Genomic DNA, 7,506 nt, shown 5'->3' on the forward strand with positions numbered 1-7,506 from the left:
TTGGGAAATTAGTATTTTCTACGTTTGAATTATGTATTTTTTTGGGGGTGGGGGAGGGCTCTGTCAGAGATGTTCGATTGGAAACTGTGGACAAAAGACAAACCCAGAAAGATTGTCTTTTTACTGCCGGCAGGAGACGTAGCCTTTCATGACAGACACCTGAATTCTGCAGCCCTCTGCTAAGCTATTTATTGAGAGTACATGCAAATTTAAGTGATCCATTAGTAAAACATAGTTTTCTTGATTAGAATACCACAACTCTTGAGTTCTAAGCACGAACAGCTATAAGCAATAAAACATCTTTTCCAGGAACTGATACATTTGTAACCGGAAGGAGTTTCAAGTCTTAAATTACCCCTGTGATAAGGAGTTTCCCAAGTCCTAAATTCTGTCCAAGGCCAGATCTCCGAGATGAAAATGAGAGTTTACCTTGCTGTGTCTGTTGACCTCAGATTGACCCCATGTTATCTGTGCTTCAATTGTGTATTCGAGTCACACATGTTGACTAAGTATATAACAGCATGAAACTTTTAAATATGATAACTTCTTATTCTCCATCAGGCTGCATGCGCTGTTTGAATGGTGAAGTAACCCCACCCCTACATGCCATTTCCTAAATGCACCGAGAAGTATAAACCAATGCTTCACGTAAAATGGTTCAGATTAAAATTTTCAGTCTCACCAAAGCAAAGTGGGGTCAAGTACTTGACATTAAAATACTTTCTGGTGCCGTCACTGACCGCCACACGCAGTTATCTTCTGTTGCCATTACACAAATGCTTGTTTAGCCCAATATTAGGCCACTAGGAATAGAGCATACGTCAGAAGTTGGTGTAAATACAGGTGTACCAGTACTTTTTTTTTAAAATACAGTGATACCTTGGTTTACGAACTTAATTGGTCCCCAGACAGAGTGTGTCACGCGAAACGTGTGTATCCAAAAACTAAATTTCCCATAGGAAACCATTAAAATGAGAATAATCCATTCCCAGGTCCCCATAAAACAATGTTCTACTTTCTAATTTTCTAAGCCTTAAAACTACACGAAATATACCTCATTTTATGTGTAATAAATGTGCTATGGTATTAAAGTAATAAACGGTACTGTATGATAAGGTTGTTTTATTTACCTTTGTGATGGTCGTTGATGGCTTGATAAAGGGAGTGGTTTCTTTAACATTCAACACTTGATGAGGAACGTAGCCTTCTTCTTTCACCATCTTGAGGAATGATCGCTTGTAGGTGCTTTCTCTGCTATAATTTTAACTAGTTCCTCATCAATTGTGTTCTGTTTAGCTGGGTTGATATCTTTTTGCATCAAGTGTACAGATGGCTTGTGCGGGTTATTTGTGGAGCCTGATTGATGGGATATTTTAACCTTGCAGTCTGCACTCTGCCTTTGAACTATCAAAGTTGAAACGTGTCCAAATTTGACCGTTTTCTATCCATTTTGTCACTCGCTGTCTGTCGTCTCACTTTCTCTTTAATGTTTAAACCACCTCCCCTTATTGCTGCGATCTTGACCAATCACGTGGCTTTAACCGAAGACTAGGGGCGGGAAATAGAGGACAAAAACAATCGGCTGCCATTTTCTTGTGAGGAGAACGGGCTCGTTCGCGAATGACACATCACTCATTGTGGCGCTCTGTGTATCCCGAAAAATAGTATGTATGCCAAGGTAAAATGTTCATAAATGTAACGTTCAGAAACCAAAAAGTTCGTAAGCCAAGGGGTTCGTAAACCGAGGTATCACTGTACGCACCATCGTATAAGGCGCACTTTCAAGGAATGACATTTTAAAAGAGCTAATTTCCTTCTCAACCGTCATGCTATATTTCGGTCAAGCGTGCAAAGGATCACCTTCCCACCTGTAAGTATCTGATCGCCATGACTACTACTTATTCAGACCAATCAACCGTTCACAAAAAGACTTTTGTTCCTAAACACTCACAATAGGTTTTGGTTTCAACTTGCAGCCTTCAGTTTGGTTCACGCACCAGCAGGTTCCGACAACCGATTCCCCTTATTTGAAGGCGCGTGCGGTTGATCTTTTAGGCTCATATTACAGCCTTCACCGAGTCGCCATGACGGTAGCTGATGGATATTTGAGACAACGTTGGCAGCTGCAGAGTGTTGACACAGAAGGAAAGGCGCAAAGAAAATCCCTAGGGTGTTATTACCGCAGAGTTGGGAGACGTTTTTCTGCTGTTAGTGGTGTCACGGTAACTCCGAGATATGTTAATTGTCAAAGGTTAAGCTCATTACACAAATCCTGAGGCAAAACTTAACCCCACGGTCGGATCATGCGCACCACTGACATCTTGTAGATTTAAAATGGTCAACTTCCATAGAACGTTTACTGGTTTGCTTCTATCGCATATTTGGCAGAGAGAATCAAATAGGGCAGTGATTCATTGGCACATTACAGTTCTGCGGGCAATTACAGGTAACGTCTGACTTACGACCGGCTCGACTTACAACCACCCGTACTTATGACCACGACTTCCAGACCCTATTTTTAACATTTTAAGAGGGGGAGATTGTGAGTCATTTTGCATCCGAGTCTCTCGTCAACATTTTGAATGCATTTCGACTTACGACCATTTGGACTTACGACCGTGTGGTCGTAAGTCGGATGTTACCTGTATATGCAAATTATTTGAAAGGCAGAATCATGTGCCACATAACTTGTGGTGGTAACGATATGAATAATCGGAATCAGAATCATCTTTATTGGCCAAGTACAGTGATACCTTGGCTCAAGATCTTAATTGGTTCCCAGAAAGTGTGTGTAAGGCAAAATGTTCGTCTGCCAAACATTTATTTCCCATAAGAAACCATTAAAAATGAGAATGATCTGTTCCCAGGTCCCCATAAAACTTTTTTAAAACTAAATAAGCCTTAAAACTACACAAAATATACCTTATTTCATGTATAATAAATGAGGGGGTCTCTGAAAAAGTCTGAAAAAGACTTAAATAATGTTATTTCCTGGCTAATGATCCCCTCTAGTGGACTTGCAGTAAATCACCCCACACTTTTTTCAGTCTGGATTGATTCAGGCATAGCACTACTGAAGGCCTTGCGATGAAATCCACTGCCAGCCATAGTGTTTATCTACATTTTTTTTTCTGGTCTGCCAACAATGTAATAATCTACATCTGTCACTGAAATCACTATGGTGACTGTGACCAGAAAAGCGGAACGATCTTATCGGTGACAAATTGTACTTTGTTCCACTTAACTACATGTTCTCGATTCTGCTTCCTCGCTGTTGTTGGCAGCCAAGCATGCAGCTAGCTATGCCTTCCTTCCTACTATCTTTGCCCTGCGATGCACTCAGGAGGAGGAATGCTGCTCAGCCATGCGTCACATGCACATAGCTTCGTGTGGCATGCTGCTCCCTCGGATAACACATTCGGTATTATGAGCCAAGGCGGTGTGGGACACAAAAATACGGCTTTTCTTATCGCCACCGACTGCATACTTGAAATGCTTTCGGAAAACTGAACACGGCAAATAATTTGGGGAATTAAACAATTACCGTTTCTGCCAGCAGGCAGTCAGGAGACTTCACTCACTCCCAGCCCTGCCCCCCCTTCCCCTTCCCACTGCCACACTCACCGAAATCTGAGTACACGCTACACGCTGTACTACCATTCTGAACTCAATAAAGCTGACTTTGACTTGGCTTGACTTTGAATGGGGGTAATTGTGGCCTTAGTTACCGTGTATTTTCTTTAATGATCTAGAACGTCAGTACATGCTTAGCATTCTTATATAGCTAGCATTTTTCCTACATTTCCTCATTGTGGGACCATTAAAGGCTTTCTGATTCTGATTTGGTTTATCCAACCTCATTATTCATTTACAGACGCTCCCTAACTCACAAACGAGAGACGTTGCGAACAGTCGTTTATAAAGTGAATTTGTTCATAAATTGCTTCACCAATAACAATAATAATAATAATAATAATAATAATGCATTTCATTTATTAACACATTTCAAAAACTCTCAAGGTCACTTTACAGTCACAGGGTCAGTTTTTCTGTGGGTGAGCAGCGGCAGCCACATGCGCCATTTTTCACTCAACCGGGATTAACTCAAATAGATAAAGTTAGCTGGCTAGCTAATTGATAGCTAGCTACCTAGCTAGTTAGACAGCTAATAGATAGCAGATAGATAGCTTGCTAGATAGCCAACTAGATAGCTAGCTAAGTTGACAGCTAGATAGCTAGCTAGATAGCCAGCTAGATAGCTAGCAGATAGCAGCTTGTGCTTCAGTGCTATATTTTGTATGGAATGTATGTTTAAGGCTCATAAAAGTATGTTTAGGGTTTATATAACAATGTTTAAGGTTTGTAAACTGTAAACTGTCTTGGTTTGTATTGAAAAATAAACATTTAGTAAAAAATATGCTCTATAAAGATATGTACATGTACAACTGGAGAGAATAAAACATGTAACTACAAAAATGTTCATATGTACAGTTGTTCGCAACTCGAATGTTCATCAGTAGGGGGCATCTGTAGTCCCATGGGATTATATTAATGCAAATTTATGTTATACTGTATTATTAATTATCATTTTATGTTTGAGCATCATTTTAATTTCATGTTAATGATATCTAAATTGAATTTTGTTGTTTAATAGGTGTTAGCTGTTTACATGTTGATAGCTTCTGATTGGCTGTTGAGGTAAGTGAAGCAGGAACTGATTTGTTTTTTTTCCTATTTCAATAAAACCTGTCAAGTTGTACGGTTTAGTCGTAATTAGTACAAGCGAACACAGATTTTTAAATATGTAAATTCAAAATCTGTATTTTTCCGTCCATTATGCGTTTTTTCCCTCGTTTTGATGTCGTCGTTACGGCAACGAGACAATGAACCGAACTGGTCTCTTGTCGTTTGATCGCGAGAATCTCGCGTTGCAATTAGCATGCAAAGCTAAAAGCCTAAAATGACCATTTTTTTTTTTGCTTTTATAGTTAAACAAAACCACACATTCATCGGATTTTGTCACGAAAGCGGAGATTTTGTTGCCGTACACAACCTGCCTGCAAAGTTTGCTTCTCAGGATTAAAAAAAAATGTTTCCTGACTCGAAGATTGCATCGGTAAGTTACCTTTATATCAATTGATTTTAATTTCGTTGACCAAATTATTGTTAATTATGCACTCGTCATTTTACTCAAGCTTATGTACTTGTAAACTGTGATTCTGTCTTTTGTACTTAATAAACAGTGAAAGGTACATATTGATATTTATAGCACTTAACATGGACAACGATCATATACAATATGTACATGCGAAGCTATATTTTCAGACAGTAAATGTGCATTTTTACACGTCAGAGACACGTCACACTGAGTATAGGAAATCAATGGCAGTTGATATACTCAAACTACTGAAGGAAATAAATAGTAAATATTTAATTCCTTTTCAGAATATTTACAATTTTTTTTAAATTGAACTGTTAACGCTAATATTAGCTCGTAATATTCTAACCTAACACTACCATTAAAAGAGACTTCATGAGCTAGCTAGCTAGTTCGACATTATTCACTAGCTAGTTAGACGGCATGAGCTAGCTCATTAGACTTCATTAGCAAGCTAGACTTTATTAGCTAGCTAGTTCGACTTCATTAGCTAGCTAGTTCGACTTCATTAGCTAGCTAGTTCGACTTCATTAGCTAGCTAGTTATACTTATCTAGTACTGCATTTTGTTTGATATTAATAGTTGGACAAATGACGGTGGAGTTTAACATGAGTGCTACAAGAGTCCTGGCATGAGGATGCGACACAGTGGTATCACTTAAGTGTTTTATTTGGGATGGCGGTCACACGAGCAGCGTGCCACATTAGCACTTCCATGTCCAGGCTGCTATTTAAATCCACACCACGTCATTTCACACTTGTGAACATGCAAGATGAAGTCTGAAAGGAAGGTGGCGCATGCCTGTAATTGTGTTCGCGAATCATGAACAGTCATTCTTTGTGTGGAGGCCAAACTCTCGGTAATCTGCCTTTCTCAACCTTTTGGAGCCCATCCTGCTTTCTTATCTCAGTCATCTGTCCAGTACGCTGTTGATCTCTGACATATCCTTCATAGTGACAATTTAACACCCTCCGTCTTTTGTAGGAATGGTCGCCCCCACCTGTTTCTTTACTGTAAATCAACCCCCACTGACCCTTTTCATAGAAACACATTATGTACTATACTGTACTTATCGATGAAAAGGTTTCTTCAGCCGTCATCTGTCCTTCTTTGCTTTACTGAGCATAATTTCTAGACAGAGATGGCAAGAGTTCTTAAAATGTGCATTTAAATATACATTTTGTCATATTTGTGTCACATTCCTTCACATCCTTTATCAAATATAGGGATTCATAGCTTAGATTGTGTTAATGTTGACCAAACCCATGGTGGCACACAAAATAAAACACAATGCTTTCTCAAAGTATAACATCTTTAATATTTCTATTAGTGTCGCAGTAGTTCTGCAATGACACAATGGACAGAAAACTGCTCAGTCATTGATCATAAACACCAAGGATAAAAAATCCTTTGAACAAAAGAAACAACTTCCATTGTGACAACCCGCGCATGCACACCCGTGGCATAAGCAAAACATCCACATAAACACATGGGTGACCTGAATACCAGATCACTTACACACCACAACGTGGCCCTTGTTTTTTTTATTACTGTCGATTGTTATTTAATCCAGTGTGACAACCGATGCTTGACAGCATTGTGTTACTTCAAACAAACTCTCTCGTTCTCGCTCTCTCTCTTTCATATATATATACAGTATATATATATATATATACAGTAAAGTCTCGTTATATCGATATCGGTTATATCGATAGTACTGCTTATTACGATACTATTTCAATGAACGCAAGGAGAAAATTTACATGCCGTAGGATCGGATATATCGATATTTTTTCCGACTCCCGAGAATATCGATATAACGAGACTTTACTATATATATATATATATATATATATCGATATAACGAGACTTTACTATATATATATATATATATATATATATATATATATATATATATATATATATATATATATATATATATACAGTAAAGTCTCGTTATATCGATACGAGACTTTACTATATATATATATATATATATATATATATATATATATATATATATATACAGTAAAGTCTCGTATCGATATAACGAGACTTTACTGTATATATATATATATATACAGTAAAGTCTCGTTATATCGATACGAGACTTTACTATATATATATATATATATATATATATATATATATATATATATATATATACAGTAAAGTCTCGTTATATCGATATTCAAGGGAGTCCGAAAAAATATCGATATAACCGGGACTATCGATATATCCGACCCTGTTTGCATGTACTTTTCTCCGTGCGTGCATAGAAATAGTATCGATATAACCAGGACTATCGATATATCCGATATCGATATAACGAGACTTTACTGTATATA

Source organism: Hippocampus bargibanti, linkage group LG13 (assembly GCF_051943395.1).
Source record: "Hippocampus bargibanti isolate YZ-2025 linkage group LG13, ASM5194339v1, whole genome shotgun sequence".
Taxonomy (NCBI): domain Eukaryota; kingdom Metazoa; phylum Chordata; class Actinopteri; order Syngnathiformes; family Syngnathidae; genus Hippocampus; species Hippocampus bargibanti.